We start from the raw sequence: 18,645 nt of genomic DNA on the forward strand, positions 1-18,645 counted from the left end.
TTATTTTTCTTTCGGTGTTTGTTATCCACATACATGAATTTTATAAAGAAAATTATTTTTGTGGCTTTTTTGTTTTTGTGAACGTAATCATGTGTTCTGGTCTCTCAGGACATAGGAGTACGATTAATTATATTTATTAATATTTTCTTCATCCCAGATGCAGTTGCAGACATCAGAAACCCACATCATGATTTTAAGTAGAACATATTTGAAAGCAGGAATTTGCTCCAGCTTGGCCCCCCAGGTCCCGCACAACACCTGTGCAGAGCTGTGTCAGCAGACAGCTGCTCTCTCAGCCACATCAGGACAATAGGAAATGTCTGTCTGCTGCAGGGTCTGGAATCACTCCACCTTAGCCTAAGAGACTGAGCCAGAAAGCTGCCTCCACATGGGATGATCAGGAAATCTCCATCTATGCTGAGGTTAGATAAGACTGTCTACTGTAGGGTTGGGAAGATGGCTCAGTCATCAGAGTGCTTGTCACGCAAACATAGAGCTGCCTCCACATGGGAAGATCAGGAAATCTCCATCTATGCTGAGGTTAGATAAGACTGTCTATTGTAGGGTTGGGAAGATGGCTCAGTCATCAGAGTGCTTGTCACGCAAACATAGGAATGTGTCTGATCCTCATAACATACGTAAAACACTCGCAATCCCAGTGCTGGGTAGGTATAGACAGGTAGATTCCTAGGCTCACTGACCAGCCAGCCTAGCCTACTTGGACAGTTTAAGGCCAGTGAAAAATCCTGACTCAAAAAAACAGTGTGAATGGTGCCTGAGGAATAACACCCAAAGTTAATTTCTAGCCTTCACATGCATACACACATGTCCACACACATTGTGGTGATTTGCATGACAGTGTCCCCCATATTTGAACACTTGTTCCCCACTTGGTGATGATTTGGGAGAATGTCATGGAACTTCTAGGAGGTGGCCATCTGGAGGAAGCACTGGGAACCGGCTTTGAGAGTAGATAGCCCCTTCAAATTTCCAGTTTATCTCTTTGCTTCCTGTGCCTGTTCCAGCTGCTCCTGCCACCATGCCTCACCACCATGATGGACTCTCGGCCCTCTGGAACCATAAGCCCAATAAACTCTTCCTTCTATAAGTTGCCTCAGTCATAGTATTTTATTACAGTAACAGAAAGGTAACTAATACACACATGATCACACACATACAGAGAGAGAGAGAGAGAGAGAGAGAGAGAGAGAACCAAGAACAGGATATGTATTGTTTTTTACAACACTGTGACAAAAGTATCCTATAAAAGAGACTTAAGGAAGGGCTTATTTCGGTTCACAGTTTGAAGATTCAGTCCATCAAGATGGAGAAAGGCATGGTGTCGGAGCCTTGAGGCATTTGGTCACTTTGTATCTGTCAGGTTGACAATCAAGATTGGTCATCACAAGATAAAGTATGAAAAAAATTAAGTGAAAGTCTGGGAGAAAAAAATTACCATGACTGACTCAGTATAAGGTCCATGTGAATGCTGAGGACAGTTTCAACCTGTTAGGGTCCAAGAATCGAGAATAATTCTCCCAAACACCAAGAAAATTGTACAAAAAGATCTATTCAGGAGTTTAGAGCAAAAGCAACTGAATGGCGGCTAGCCGGGCACAGACTTCATGAGCCAAAAATGGAGTCTGGCCCCGAACAATAGCAGGCAGGGGCTTTTATTGGGGCATTTCACAGAAACTTGCATGTGCCAAGCATCTTTTAAAATAATTGGATGTCCCCATATCCTGAGTCCGGGGATGTCTTGATTGGTAGGGGCTGTGTTCAGGGCATTGGAATGTGCTGACTGATATCTTTTAGGGCCAGAAGTTTTTGTTCATACTTTATAAGGCTTTTACATGTCCAGGGCTTGCTTAATCTATAGCTTCCCAGGGTGGGGGTAGCAACTGGAAAAATTTACAATATGCTTGAGCTTGTCCCGGCTTGTCTGAAGAAGCTAGCCAAAATGGAGTCAGAGCATTCTGGCTCTTCAGAACCCATGTTTGGTAAGGTCTTAAGAGAAAAAGGGCCTGAAGAAATAAAAGCTGATTGAGCTCTGCCCTAAAGTAGAGGAGAGGGTGTACTAGTACCATTGTTAGGTCGGTTACCAGAAGCCACACCCAGAAGAAATGAAACGTACCTTTCCCCAGGATCATGTTTGTGGACCATAAGGTCAACCCCTCCCTTGGCTTCTTGGTATCTCCTCCAGATGGCCCTTCGGACCCTGTGCACCCCCTTCCTCCCTCTGCCCTCTCTATTTGGAGAGACAGCCCAGGAGTTTGTCCCCAATAAACTGTCCTTTCTCACATGGAATGGTTTCTTTTTGTGGTTTCAGCTACTTACAGCCGTGTCCCACCTTTGTTGCACATTTCAGTGTGATGAAGTACAAAGACCTCTGTCTTATTAGTTTTAACTATCAACTTGACACAGCCTAGAATCACCTGAGAAGGGAGTCTCAGTTGGGGATTTCCCACATCCGATTGGCCTATAAGGATGTCCGTGGAAGACTGTCTTGATTGTTAATTGATGTAGGAGGGCTCAGCCTACGTGGGTGGTCTCACTCTCTGGACTCCAGTATAGTGCTGGACTATAAAGGAAAGCTAACTGAACATAAGCCAGCCTGTAAGTCACCCAGCATCATCCTCTGTGATTTCTGCTGTATTCCTTGGCTTTAAGGAAGTTCCTTGGTCTGAAGGTCACACTGTGTCTGATAGCAGGCCTGTCTTCAAATTCATGCCCTGAGCTCCTGCCTTGACTTCTCTCAGTGACAGACTTTGGTCAGCTGAATAAACTCTTCTCTCCCCTAAGTTGCTTTTTGGTCATGGTATTTTTCAAAGCAACAGAATGAAACTAGAGCAACCTATATGTAGGAGTTCAAGAGCCAAGATCTGTAAGCTTTGACCTTTGAAGAATGGGCATTAGGAGAATGACCACCAAAAGAAATGGGAAAAGTCTAATTCTGTATCCCACAGGCTATTGATAATCTCCATGAGGAAAGAGAACTATGGACAGCTAGCTATTCACCAGCTGGAAACGAACTGGTACATAAATGATCTGATGTTCCCTGAGTTTCCAATGAACGAAACTTGAGTCAATCAAAATCTCACTCTGACTTGAAATCCCATTCCACACAGGAATTCTTCTTTCAAGGATATTCCTTTTAATTAGGCATCCCTTCATGCCTTTTCCTATGGCATCTAGGATGACTCTTCTTGCAAGGTCTATTTAATCATGCTCATCTTCCCGCCTAAAGTGCCTCACTGAGGTCCCATGGTTTTTATGACAAATTTCAAGATATTTTACACGGTTTGGGAAATCTTTCCTGATTCAGCCTTTTCAGGGTTGTTGCTTATCTTTTTACTACAAACCATTTTTTCTGCCCAAACACAGAACTAACTAAGGTGCTAAAAGAAAGACTACTCTCAGTTGAAACAGGAATATGTGTGGCCTAGCACGCACTGATGCTAGAAAATAATGAAGCAAAGGCATACAAAATCGTGTAGATTTGGTAGGTACTCCTCGAGAGCCTCTGATAATATGACTTCTGGCAACACGAGTGTTCAAAGCATGATCTTGTATGGCAATTTCCTCAGAGATAAACCTGTGCATATTCGAGGGAAGATCATTGTGCTGGATAGCTTTAGTGTCAACTTGACACACCTGGGTTGAGGGACCCTCAATTAGGGAATTACCTCTATTGGACTGGCCTGTGGCCATGTCTGAGGGTCATCTTCTTGATGAGTGATGTGGGAGGGCCCAGCCCACTGTGGGTGGTGCCACCCCTGGACAGGTGAGCCTATGTTGCATAAGAAAGCAGGCTGAGCAGGGACCTGGAGAGCAGCGTTCCTCCATGGCCTGTGCTCCAGCTCCTGCCTCCAGGTTCCTGCCCTGAGTTCCTACCTTGGGCTCCGTGATGAACTGCGACCTGGGAGATGTAAGCTAAATAAACCCTTTCCTCCCCCAAGTTGGTATTGGTCAGAGTATTTTGTCACAGCAATGAAGGAACAGACTAAGACAATCGTTAAGATGTAGAATATTCTGAAGGAAGGTAAACAACAGGATGTTCTAAAGAAAGGTAAGCAACAAGATGTTCTAAGGAGAAGTAAAACATTCCATCCTGCAGGGAAGTTCCTTAAGCTCAGGAAGCGAACAATTCAAAAGTTTCAGAAACTCCAGGAACTGACCAGATTCACTAGCCCCTCCCTCCTCAAGCAAACATAAACCCTAAGACCTGCCGGGAGATGCACTGGCTGCCTACAAGCCTCTTAGGCCATCTGAACAGAATGGATGATGCAGAAACCAACTAAGCTCCCTGGAAGAGGCTCAAACCAACTATGCTATCTGTAAAGAACATTTTCTCCAACTGTCGACCTGTATGCATATTACAATATGCTCTGTAACACATGCTGGGGTGGGCTTTGTGTGATACAGCTGTCTTTGAGTAATTTCTGGTCCTGTAAGTAACCCTTTACTCATATTCCTTTAAGTAACCCCAATAAAGCTCATTGACTCTCCAAGTTGGGCTTTGGTGATATTCATACTTTGGTTTGGCATTGGTACCCTATCTGGGCTGGGTAGACATTTGTTCACATCTCCCTATGGTGTCACACAACACATCCAGAGCAAAGACTTCTGTCTAGAACCCTGGTTCTTAGTCTTCGCTGAGAACCAGGGTTATTTGCAGAAGCGAGGCACTAGTTTCTGACTCAGATTTGACATGTTCCTCACTGCACTACACTTTGAGATTCTCTGGTTTAGAAACATTTGCAGAGAAATGTCATGGGGATTTTCCCAAAGTAAAACAAAAGAAGACATAGGATTGGGGGTTTAAAGTAAGACTACGTGCAAATGTATACCAGTTACAGGCCTCAGCAGGGTAGTGGCATAAGAATCAAGCAAAGTTTAGATTCAATGAACACAGATTAGAACACAGAGTTTAAATTATGTATGACTGTGAGGAAGAGAGGAAAAGATGACAGTTCCAAACGTGATGGTGACTGCACACTATCAACACATGCAGATGTCCGTTCTAAGCCGTGGCAATTTTCCCAAAGAATAACAAGAAAGTGATATGCTATAGGTTTTTCTGAGACTCTGCCTCCTTGAACTACAATTGTCTACTCATATGCTAGACATTTTCTGTGAGTACATTCATTTTGATTTACCGGCTATGGTGCAATTTGGCCTGTTTTAGTTTCACCTTAATTCATGGACATTCTTTCAAACAGTTCAGTTTTAAATGTCAGCGATGCTCCCTACCATCCGTCAGGATGAGTCATGAATCAAGGCCCTAGATGCCTAAAAATGATTGCAAAATGCTGGTGTTTCCTTCCTTCTAGCATTCACCTCAAATGTCCTGCACTCCGACTTGTTTGTGAGGCCAGTCTCCATTCTCCAATCTCTGCATAAAGCCTCTCTGATCCTGACCATTCTGGATCCATCTTCCAAAACCCCAAGGTATGGCCCAGCTTGTTCCTCTTGCGTCCTGTAGCTTACTCAACAGTAGCCAATTCTAAGCTCACATATCCCTCTAATAGTTACTATATTCCTCAACAAAATTCCCTATTCCCAACCTCAGTGACTACGTTCTGCATGAAGAGTTCAGAAAATCTGTATTGAAATGAATACAACTTTGCTTTTCTAAACATCCATTCACAAATTTGATTGATTTATTTAAATACATTTGTATGAAGATAATGGCAGTTTCCCAGGAACTATACTTTATAGTAAGACAAAATTGCATTGTGTGAATTTCAACAATTAGCAGCTATTTTCTGTTCACAATGTTAATTTAGATAATTGAAAAGGGAGAAATAATTATTGCTCTTGTTAGGCTGGATTTTTGAAAAGGATGAAGCTATTTTATACAGCCAGTATGCCATCACAGGTTTGGAAACCCTGATGTTACCACATCTCCTATTCTCTGAAGTACATTTTGAGAATGTTTGATAGACTCAAATAAAATGTCAAATGTTCCAGGGATGACCACTTTTTGTAGTCGTCATCTCATCTGCTCAGTTGCTTTCACTTTATTTGAAGATCAAAATGTTTTTAAGATAGTAAGGAAATACAAAGTTCTGTCCCAAGTCTTCTTTTGACTCACAGACCACCATTTCATTTGATCCATTTTGGGGACATTTTTTGCAAGCCAACTACCCAATCTAGATACAATCTAGATACCCATCTAGATACGTGTCACAGACTAGTAGAGTGTATTTTTTCTTTTCAGCTTTTCAGTGTGAATTGTTAAAAGGAAACAATCTAGCAAAGCCTGACAGTTTTGAGGAAGATGGACTCCAGTATACGGAAAAGCTTGCTTGTCAAAAGAGCCGACACTAGGGCTGAGATGCCCTTCAATGGTAGAGTGCTTGCCTAACATGCACAGGCTTTGGATCCATCCCAAGCATCACACACACACATACACACACACACACACACACACACACACACACACACACACACATACACACACACAGGCATACACAAAAATTGTGATGAGGTCACATCTATCAAACATGGAGCTTTGGAATTTTTGTTTGTTTCTAGTTACAAAACAGATGTACCCATCAGACATCATAGGCTATGCATCAAATGAGACATGTGCATCAAGTGCAGCCCATGATCAAATGGTGGGGACTCAAATGGTTGTCAAAATTCATGGAAAAAGTGTTAGAGGGAACAAATCTCTAGTACATTAAAATTATAAAGAAGTAAATTTAGGCTTAAGACGAAAACTGAAGCCTGTTTGGTGAATGTGTGACTTTCAGAAATGACTCTCATTTGTGATGAGAATCTCCATGGTGATATCTTGGAGATGCTCATCCCAAAGTATGTGGAAAGATGAAGAGGTGAGATCACAGACACCACACATGCTAGTTCAGGTTCTCAGAAGTGAACATCAACATGAGATTATTCCATAACCACCAAGAGTCTAGCCACCATACATAAGGTACTCAGGTAATAAGCGTAAGTGAAAGGAACAGCATAGCTTGTCAGTTTTTAGATCTTTATAATTACTTTCAGTGCAATGTTTTGTAGCTTTCAGCATAGAAGTCTTTACATCTCTTGTCGGATTGATTCTAAAGTACTTGGTACTTGCGATGTCACTGTAAAAAATAATTTAAAATTTTCACTTATTTCAAATTTATGAGTGCTTTGCCTACATGTATGTTAGTACACCCATGTTGTACAATGCCCATAGAGGCCAGAAGAAGGCGTCAGATCTCCTGGAACCAGAGTTATGAATGGTTATTAACTGCCATGTGGATGCTGGAACAGAACCCAGGTTTCTGCAAGAGCAGCTAATATTCTCTAGCCTCTGTAAATGATACTAATTTGATTTGAATTTCTAGTGCATATAACTACAGCTTTTTGTCAAATATTTTATTTATTACTTTTATTTTATGTGTATGAGTGTTATGGCTGCATGTAGGTAGTAAGTACTCCCGTGTCGTACAATGCTCACAGAAGACAGAAGAGGCTGTTGGATCCCCTGGAACTGGAGTTACGGACAGTTGTTAGCTGCTATGTGGGTGCTGGGATTCAAACCCCGGTCTTCTGCAAGAACAACCAGTGTTCTTAACCACTGAGCCATCTCTCCAGACACATAACTACAGCTTTTATATGGATCTGGAATCTTGCAATATTACTACATTTATCAGCTTTATAATAACTTCTCTGCTGATTTTGTTGTATTTTCTACATAGGGATCATGTCATCTGCAAATAAAAGCAGTATGAGGGCAGATGAGTTGGTTCAGTGGATGAAAGTGCCTGCCTGGAAAGTCTCATGACCTGAGCTCAATTCCTGAACCCATGGTAGAAGGAGAGAACAAACTCCTGAAAGTTTTTCTTGGAGTTCCACAGCAATGCCATGGTGTGCGTGCCTGCACACACACACACACACACACACACACACATACAGACAGAGACAGAGAGACAGAGAGAAACAGAGACAGAGAGACAGAGAAACAGAGACACAGAGACACAGAGACAGAGATAGAGAGACAAGACAGAGATAGAGACAGAGACACACACAGCACACATGTACACACAGAGGCACACAAATACATAGACACACAGACACAGAAACACACACAGAGACAAACACAGACACAGACACACACACACACACACACATTTCCTCTGAACTGCCGAATTCCCTCCAGGAAGGAGTAGAGTGAGGAGGCCTATGAGACTCAAAGTTAACAAACTTCACAGTCTGGAAATCTGAAACTTTTAAGATTCAAGAAGACCCCTCCCCAGGGTTATAGAGGCACTCTCAGGAAAGAGGCTCTGACCAGAAGGTACCAAGAGGAGATTCTCAGACCTGTTGAGTTGCCTACAAGTTGTGCAGAGAACTCTAGGGTTGAAGCTTTCATGAGTCCTCTCCTATGCTGTAATGAACTTTTCAGTAATGCAGCAACTTTCCAGTGGACCCTGTTCATGTAAGTGACCCCTCAAGCATACTCATATCAGTAACCTCAGTAAGAACTCGTTGGTTCACCATGTCAGTCTTTGGTAGAATCATTATTTTGGTCTGTTGTGGGTTATGTATCTGTAGTGAGTGGTATGTGTGTGTGTGTGTGTGTGTGTGTGCGTGTGTGTGTGTGTGTGTTGTCTTCTCATTAAGTCTCACGCAACATACACATTCTCTCTCAATAAAACAACAACAATAATATAAAATAAAGTTTAAAACAGTTTACTTCTTTTCACATTAGAATGTCTTCTGTTCTTTTCTTTCATAAAAGAATGAAAGTACATCACACCAACCAGGACTTGTAGCACAATATCAAATGAAAATATTGACTGCCAATGTTGAGGAAATTTCCGCATATATTTAGCTTGTTGAGAATTATTATTTTGTCTCTCAGGGCCACTGTCTTCCATTGCTTAATATCCAATATCTTGAAAATATACATTTTGGGGCTGGAGAGATAGCTCAGTGGTTAAGAGCACTTGCTGTTCTTGCAGAAGACTGGTTCGAATCCCAGCACCCACATGGCAGCTAACAACTGTCCATAACTACAGTTCCAGGGGATCCAATGGCTTCTTTTGTTCTCCACAGGCATTGCACAACATGGGTGCACTTACATACATGCAAGCAATATATGTATACAGATAAAATAAAAATAAAAGAAGATATTAAAAGAAAATATCATTTTGTTCATTGTTTTACACAAGAGAGTCAGTCTTTATGATTCTATCTTGGCCAAAAGAAGTCTAAAACTGCTTTTTCAAAGCTGAGAAAACTCACATGAAACCAAACTGAGATTGGGCTTGGCTGTGGTGACTATGACAGCCCATATTCCTCCTGAAACATAGCTCAGAAGTCTCAAAGCAAGGCTGATTTATGGAAGTGAGGGAGCTTATCTGGGGCTCCTTTCACAGAGCCATGAGAAGCCATGGGGCTTAACTCTTCCTCCTTTTGTGACCTTGAAATTCATCTCACCCCTGAGCTCTTGACTTCTTACCAAAGGAGAATATGTAAAGAAAATAAGATCACTAATATAAGCCATCTAGCACCTTCCATGTCACAAAGTAGATATCCAATAGTTACTACCTTGTGCAATAATTAATAATAATAATAACAATAATAATTAAGCATTGCATATTGGAACTTGCATTGACTCCACCACTTTCTCATTTACTGTCTCTCCCTCATCAATTTATTATCCTGATATTTAGTTTTCTATGATGTTGTGTATATGTTTAGATATATGTCTATATTCCCTATATTTCTTTAAACTTTATAGATACTTATCCACTTATATATCTGTATTAGTCATCTGTTTCTGTGATAGAAATACCATGACCAAGGGAACTTAAAAAAGGAAGAGTTTATTTAGCTTACAGTTCTAACAGGTCAAGAATCCATCCTGGCAGGGAGGCATGACAGCAGAGGTGGCCTGAGAAGTGGCAGAAGCTAAACTCTCACATCTTCAAGCAGGCACAGGAAGCAAAAGAGTGACTAGAGATCCAGAAAGACTTACAAACTCTCTAAGCCCACCCCCAGTGACATGTTTCCTCCAGCATGACCACACCTTCTAAAAACCTCCCAAAACAGTACTATCAACTGCGGACAAAATGTCCAAATACTTAGAGCCTGTGAGGACATTCTCATTCAAAGCATCACAATATCTAAAACCATGCTTAAATTAGCAGTGTTTTGAGTTGATCCTCCAGCAATCTCTGGAATATTTGGTTCCAGAATATTCAGAAAATGGATAGCATCCTTCTTAGGCATAAGGTTCAAGGTCTCCTTTTTTCTCAAATTGTATCACTGGAGGAATCCTCAGAGTGGGAGTTTGACATCGTGGGTTCTGCTTTCTTGGCCCTATGACTGCTCTAGGAAAGTGAGACAAGGTCCAGGAAGCCAGAATCCTAATGTTGGGCATGAATGTTCCTGTTATGCGGTCTGTTTTCTCCTTCCTAAAATGAAGGTCTAGAGCTAGGCTTTCCCATGACCCAGATATTCCTTCATTGTGTTTTAAGGAAAGCCACAGATTATCTCCTGGGGATTTAGAACTGAAGTATGGGGTTGTTCTCCCCTGAAAATTCACAGAGCAGTCGGAAAGATGAACCTGCAAAATAAGAAACAAGGTGAACACAGTGATAAAAATAGCATCACAGTAACAACACAGGCAAAGTATGTTATCTACTGTCTCCCTGGCACTCTTACACATCTGAGCAGGTGTTATCTCACATACTTGCTTGCACAGCCCCACCACTAGGTAGACTGTTATATCTACTGCACTGATTAGTAGGAGCTGAGAAGCTAGCTCAGTATGGAAACATTTGCTGTGCCTATCAGGAGCACCTGGGTTCCATCTCTAGAACCCATGTAAAAAAGCCAGGCATGGTGGCACACTTGTAATCCCAATTCTGGGAAAGTAAAGCTAGGTCGACCTCCAGGGGCTCTCGGCCAGCCAGACTAGATTACTTGGTGAGTTCCAGGCCATTAAGATGCCCTGTCTCACAAAATAATGTAGAAGGGCTGGGCATTTGCCTTTAATTCCAGTCCTTGGGAGGTAGAGGCAACAGGCGGATTTCTGTGAGACCGAGGCCAACCTAGTCTACATAGTGATTCCAAGGTGAGCTGGGACTGGGGAGATCCTGTCAAAAAACCAGGTGGAAGGCATCCTGAAGAACAATACCTGAAGTTGAGCTCTGTCCTGCACACCAAGGTGCACGCATGCGCATGTGAACCTGCACACACAGGCACCTGACACACATGAATGCATGCATTCACACAAAAAGATAATACTAATGAATAAGCACAAGATGGTAATGTATCTGGCTCAAAACTGCGCAGCTGGGAGTGGTAGGACCTCTGTCTGACAACTGGTCTGAAGAGCCTGTTGTCCTCACACTTCGGTTGTCTCTCTCACTGCAGTGAGAGGTATGACACAGAGCTTAGGTGTTCAAACGTATGAGTGGAATGCCTCAAACTGAATGCTGCAGCTAGTGGGGCCAATAATCAGGGAGGCACAGCGATGCCCCATCACTACCTTACGAATGAAAGAGGCCATGATTTCTCCTAACAGTTAAAAAAATGTCTGTGTAAGGAAGAAATTGGCTTCTTGACTTTTCTTGTTTAAATGACAGGTCAAAACCTTTCCATTCCAGCTAATGGCTGCAGATTCCGCCGAGCCAAGGGTTTCTAGGAGGATAATGATGAGGTGCTAGGCTTGGTCTGCCGGAGGCACTGCCTGCAGGCTTTAACTGCCAGGCCATCATTTAATAACTGGGACAGCAGGGGCATTCAGTTATTTTTAGCCTGCCATCTTGACGCACTGTAAACCTTTTAAGCAGTAGAAGTTTCCTTAAGTGTTATGGCACTTTAAAAACAAGAAGAAAGCTGGCATTGGGGGCATCTGAGAGATTAGTGAACAGGCTGTTTCCAGCAGACAGGTAAACTCTGACCCACATGAGGGCAACAAATAATTAGAACTCGGGGATGTTTTTAAAAAAGAAAATTAAGTGTCAGCCAAGTGCTGTTTAACTTTCCTGTAATCTTTGCAGATTCTAATGAGAGGACACAGGCGACAGATGAAGGAAACACTCAGGTGGGTGTCAGGATCTACTGCGACAGTGTGCAGGCAGCTTGAGCCTTTCATGCTGTCCACTTCTCTACGGTGGTCAGATGACATGTGAACTACTCCTGTGCAGCAAGATAGACATAGTCTGCAAAGGGCACTTCTAGTAAACAAAGAACAGGGGGCTGGGGAGAGGGATGAACAGCCAAGCACCTGCATGAAAGCATGAGGTCAGATCCTCAGAAACACAAGTAATGCCAGGTGGATGTGGTCACCACTTGTAATTCAAAATGGGAATGCAGAAACAGGGATTCCCCAAGAGCAAGCCAGGGCTAGCCATATTGATGAGCTTTGGGTTTGATTGAGAGGCCTTACCTCAATGAATCAGGGATAATTCCTGACAATCAACTTAGTCCATATACATGCACACACACACACACACACACACACACACACACATGCATAAGGGAAAAATGGGCAAAGCCATCTTTCAGTGGTATGGTCATTTGTTCGTCAGTTCTTCTGAATATTTATTGAATGCTTCTGTTCATTGTGGTACTGAAGCCACAGGGCCCAGTGAACCTCTGAGGCTGATTTCAAAGAATCCCTTGGTCACATGGGCAGGAGCCACCATGTGAAAGAGATCAGGAGACAGTTTGGAGAAGAGGACAAAGAGGTCACTAAAGACCTAGGTGGGTTCAGGCTTTGTCCTAGAGAAGGGAGGTTCATTGACAGTTCAAACTGGTCACAGCTGGCTAATGAAAGGAGGGGAAACCAACCCAGGAAGTAGAAAGCAGCTTGCAGAAAGGCACTTTCAATGGAATTCCAAGGAGCTTGGTAAAATGTAGAAGTGGAAGATTTTCTCCTGTGGAGACCAGATGCATAACAATGACATGGTGGTGAAAAGACTCCAGGATCTCGCCCTTGGAAGTCCACTGCCTGCCATGGACCTAGTCCACTGTGGTTTGCCAGGTTCACTCAGTTTTACTGGAGCACACATTTTCCAAGATCATTTTTCCAACATTTTCACTACATACAGACACAAACACATAGAAGCATACACATATATACACACACACACACACACACACACACACACACACAACATGCACACACAGACAAATACAAACACACAAAAACACACAGACACACATACACCCAGACACACACACACTAACACATATACTGTTAGGTTTTTGGCTTTAGAGAGGAACAGCATTTCAAGAGACAGAGAAGGATCTACCTTCAGAAAAAGTGTTTATTATTCAACAAAGTTGCTGGATCAGAAGGAAAGCTTCAGGCTACCCACTGAGAGCAGGGCCTGTTCTTTTAAGGTCCCTTGTGAGAGAGTAGAGAGTGAAGGAGTTGTGCCATGAAGAAATGGATCCAAGGTCAGCAGACATCCCACATTAGCCTTAACTGAGCTGGTGTTTGAAAAGTGCTTAGGACATTCCTGGATGAAAGGCATCTGGAAGAGCAACAGGTCTAGTTAGTGTATGTAACTGGGTGTTGCACAGGACTGTCCTTCGAGTCAGACAGGCGCCATCTTCCTGAGCTCAGCAGTGCTGGGGTTTTTGACTATTGAGGCCCCAACAGAAAGGAGGAACAGAGAGGGTCACAGAACCCTCACGTGAGTATCTAGCCACACCTCCCAACCTATATTAAGCCTTAATTGCATATGGCCTTGAGGAAGGGCTACAGTCTACAGTCTGGGGAAGGCCAAGGGAAGGGGCCTATCTATGCTGTTATGGGGAAGCCATCATTCATGCTGGGTGAAGCCTTTCTGGTGTAATCTTAGGCCCGGGCATCCACACGCCTATAAGCAATCCCCCACCTATTGCTCTGTAAATAAACCCAATAAATTCATTGGTTTCCAGAGTGAATTTTAGTGGAATTGTATCTCTGTTTGTCCTTGGGTCTCTAGGAAGAGGGGTGGACATTGTTCACTTCTCCCCTAGGGGAGGATTTTAAGCTACATAGTGGTTACTTGTTCTGTCTACAGAGTTTTGCTAACTGGAAAGCTGAGTTCCCAGGAAATGGAGGGGGCACATGGAAATTGACTCTTTAGAAGATGTGAGATAAAACTATGCCTGGAGGGTCTGGGATCTGACATTAAGAAAGGGGGAAAGATAAAAATAGAATGACATTAGGTATCCATTGTGGTCTGTGAGAGCTTACCAGGTTTATACAATTGCTCTTATCAAATGCCCATTACTTTGTAATATATCCGTGCATGTCCTAGACCTGGCATTGCCCCAACACGGGATATAAAGGTTATCCAGAAAGTCTTTTCCATCTTCAGAATATACTTTAGAAAAAGGAAGGCATAAAACAAATTTAATATAGTGCAGTAAGCATAGTAATGATCAAATATATTCAATTATGATTACTGAAGGCAAAGCAAAGGTTAAGAAGAGAGTTAAACTGGAGTGAAGAAACAGAAGCAACCAAGCCAACTAGAAGAGTAAGGAAAACCCTGATGGAGTGACTCCACAGGTCCAGGACAGGCATGTGCACAGGAATCAGTCTGCCCAACAGGGTTAACTAAATGGAAAGAAAAGAAATGCTTGCGATACAGAAGGCTGGATTGTGAAGAGCTTTGCGGAGCATAGAAGGCCACTGATACTTTAACTGTAACATTTGCAGTTTATAAGGCCGGGGCTACAATTTAGATCACTTAAGAAACTTGAAGGAATACAATCTTAAACAAGTAAGCAATTCAGAGAAAAAGGGTGTCGGACTAGAGGAAGGTATATTAACAAGAAAGTCATTTAAATAATACAAATCAGATGTGGTAAGGGTATGGTCTATGGAAATGGCACCAAAAAAAAAAAAAAATCAGCAGATGAAAGACCCCAAATGATATTAGTGCATAGAAGGATATCTCGCTGAACAAACTGAGTGTCAAGAGGAAAGCAAGACAGAGCCAGGCGTTAGTTCTAAGGTTCTGGCCAGAGACACCATGAAACTTCTTAGCATCATCACCTCTCTCTCTTCCTGTCTTTTTGTGCATTGTAACAGAGAGATACAGAGGGAAGCGGCTAGTTGGAGACCCATTCCAGATCTTTGTGGCTGACAAAATGGGTCACTCCCTGATGCTGGGTAATATTATGTCCTGGATTAGGGAGAAGGAACAACATTCAGAAAGGTTCCAGACTATCTCATCAGACCACCTGAAGGATGTAGAGCAGGATGAAAATCACAGAAAGTGGTCGAGAAGGACCACAGGTGTACCTCTTTGCCTTCATGTCCCTGCTCTAAGTTTCCCTTCCTCTGAATAGTGTGTTGGTGGTCTAACGTGCCTTTTCTGTTTTGATCTTCATCACCACATTAATCAACGTTGCATAGAAAATAAAATATAATTAGAAGTAATTCACACTAATTATGACTTCATGGAGTATAATAATAATGAGAGCAGCAGCATCTTTCTCCTGCCTCCCGGGCCATCTGTCTCCACCTAGTTTCCCTCAGCCTGCCATGTCTGGGAACATTTAACCTATGAAAGCAACCCCACTGATCATCTAAATGTCATTTGAGAGCTCTTTCTATCAAAGTGAGAAAATGAAGTAAGGGGAAACTGTACATTATAAGTGCAGACACTCGAGGACTCTCGCATGTCTCCAGGCAAGGCACCGAAGTCATTAATCCATGAGGATTCCATCCGTTTATCTCTCTTCTGTTCTCATCTCATAAACACAAATTTTCTGTTACATTCCCAATACATTTGTCGGAAGAAGGGGGTGAGCTATGAATTAAATGAACACCCACTCGATAATTCCTGACCTTTCCTTCAGTGTGACAGTTTTATCAGTCAAACAGGGAGATAATATGATGAGGATAAAAAGCTAATATTCTCTCCCGGTGAAAAAAAAGAATCAATGATACTTTTCACCCACAGCTTTATTGAAAAATGGATGATAATGGCTCAAGCAACACCCTACTAGGGTGAGCTGCTGGAAGCTACATTTAGCAAACTTCTAAGAAGATGAAATATAACTGAAATTGTGGGGAGACCCACCAAAGGGGATGAAAAATACTTTTTAAAATGAATGCGATAAGCCCATTTTCTCATTCTTCCATGCAGCAATGAAGTGTCGTTTATGGAAAGGCAGATGAAACCTGACAATAGTCTGAGCTCCTTAGATTGCACAGCTAGTAGTCTTCTTTGGTGATCTGAACAGCTTTAGCCCTTGGGGGCAGAGAGGAGGGGACTTGCTCCAGCTTCTGGACTCTAGGTGGAAAGAGAAAAGAAATGCAGTCACATAAAATTTTTATCATCACTAACAACTGGAGCTTTAAAAAAATTATATATCTATGAAAAACTGACTTCTGGCCTCCAGGGGAGATTCAAGAACATTCGCTCTTGCCTCAAGGTATCTAATTAATCTGCATCCAAGAAGGAATGTTAATCTTCTTGGTCAGAATATAAAATACTAACCAGACCACATTCTTGAGTTATAAATACAATTACATAGGAACAGTCCCTTGATGCAGAAGAATGTGTGGCTCCCTTGAGATAGAGTATTGGAGGATGAATTTGCACCTTGGGGTTGGGCACAAATTCTTCTTAAACATAATTTTCTACTTGAACTTCTCTGGGTTGCTGGAGACCTGCAAAACAGTTTGGACTTAAAGACTGAAAAATATTGAAAATTAAGACTGGTTTCACTCTTTAAAAAACACAGTTGGGGAAAGCATATAGTCTCACCTTGTGATTTTGAAAAGAGGTCTGGCCTTATTCCCAATGGAATAGAAACTGCCTGGCCTGGCCATCTTCCTGAGCTTCTTTTTCTGCCTTACTGGAATGTTCTGGCCTCTCTTATTAAGCTCAGCCTTTGCAACCAAAAATACCCCAAATTGTTAGAGTAGCAAAAGCACGATAACAGTCAAGACTATAAAAGCTCTCGTCTATTTGTTGGAAGGATCCACCTTTCCAGTCTCACTCGTCAATCACTAGGTCATAGGACCACCCCTAGGAAGGCAGGTTCACCTTAAGTCATGCTAAATAGATGCACAGAACACCTAGTACATTAATGAGAAAGCAAACTTTTCCTGCCTGGAGTCCTGCCTCCTAGCGCAGTGCTTCAAGACGGGTCATAGACATGTAGTTCTCTGTAAGTCTGCTCCCTTTTCTGAATTCTTCAGAAAAGCACAATCTCTTTCCTTTTCTTCATATCCTTTTCTAAACATGCTTTCTTCAAAGCTTTGGACTGCTCTGGCATCTTATATTTCTTTGCTTTTTTTCTCTAAAGCTTTCTTCTCCTTGCCATGTGACTTCCAGTCCACCACTGGTCTGACCTTCATGCTGACTCTAAACCTACATGGCCTCCTGGCTTTTTTCCTTCTCCCCTTCCATCTCCTCAAAGCAGGTGCTAAGATCACCAGTTTGCCTGCCTGAGCATTTCTCTCTAAAATGCTAATAAAATTGTCTAAAGTTTGAGTCTTTCTTAAATTCTTTTATGAATGAGACTAAGAATCCTCTAGAGGTGGTCTTTCTCCATGCATCAAAATAAACCTTAATACAAAGCATTAATACAAGTATGGGCCCTCGAACTATAGTTCCTGTATGGTAACAAAGGGGTCACATACATGAAGCTTGACTCAGTAACACTGTGTCCTTGACCTTCACCAGTTCCCCTTTTTGGGATATGGACTGAGAACTGCCCCTCGATATTGTAACAAAGGGGTCACATACATGAGGCTTGACTCAGTAACACTGTGTCATTGACCTTCACCAGTTCCCCTTTTTGGGATATGGACTGAGAACTGCCCCTCGTGTCCTACTATGGTGGATGGCTTGATAGCCTAGATCTAGTCTAGTGATTAGCTAATACTAACCTACTTTTGCAAATATTTGTATTGATTGGAGAATTTCATACAATGTATTCTCCCTCCCAGTCTCTACCTCCACCTATTATGCCCCAAACTTCATGTCCCATATTATTATTTATCATTTTTTAAGGTCTATGGATTCTAATCTGTGTTTCCCAAAAAACATGGGAGTCCAGCATGGATGGAGGAGGTGATCAGGAAGTCCCAGCCCTAGCTGAAGATCTATTGGCAATTGATAGATGTTGGGGAAGGAAGAGTCAGTTTTCCTTACTGATGTGACATTTGGTAAGTTGACCAGATTCTAAGAGATAGACCTACTATGCTATTTTTGAAAGGAGAAAATATTCCCGCCTTATCATAAGAAAAAAGTGTATCTTCAATAAAATGATTTTCATGTCCTTTCTCATACTCTTCTGTATCCGCTTTGACCCAGAGATAAACCTGCAGTACCTCATTAACTCCATATGCATCACTTTAATGTTGACTCCAAACACTTAGGGAGCGAATAAGGATGCTTCTTCTAGATTTAGTGCGTGGTCACACTCTAGAGTAGGTCAAAAACTCAAATCCTCTGTTTTCACTGAATTCATGGGGTTTTTTTTGTCCTGTTTTTTTTCTAATTATTTACTTAATAAGCACACACTCAGAAGAAGTATTTCATTACAACAGCAACAATTTCCAGAGCTATGCATCTCCTTCAAAACTGGCTGTAAATTTTTAGGTTTACAGTTGAATTAATAGTTATATAATATTGTACTCAGTATAAACCCTATAAGATATAA

Source organism: Nannospalax galili, unplaced genomic scaffold (genome assembly GCF_000622305.1).
Source record: "Nannospalax galili isolate Female #2095 unplaced genomic scaffold, S.galili_v1.0 scaffold603, whole genome shotgun sequence".
NCBI lineage: Eukaryota > Metazoa > Chordata > Mammalia > Rodentia > Spalacidae > Nannospalax > Nannospalax galili.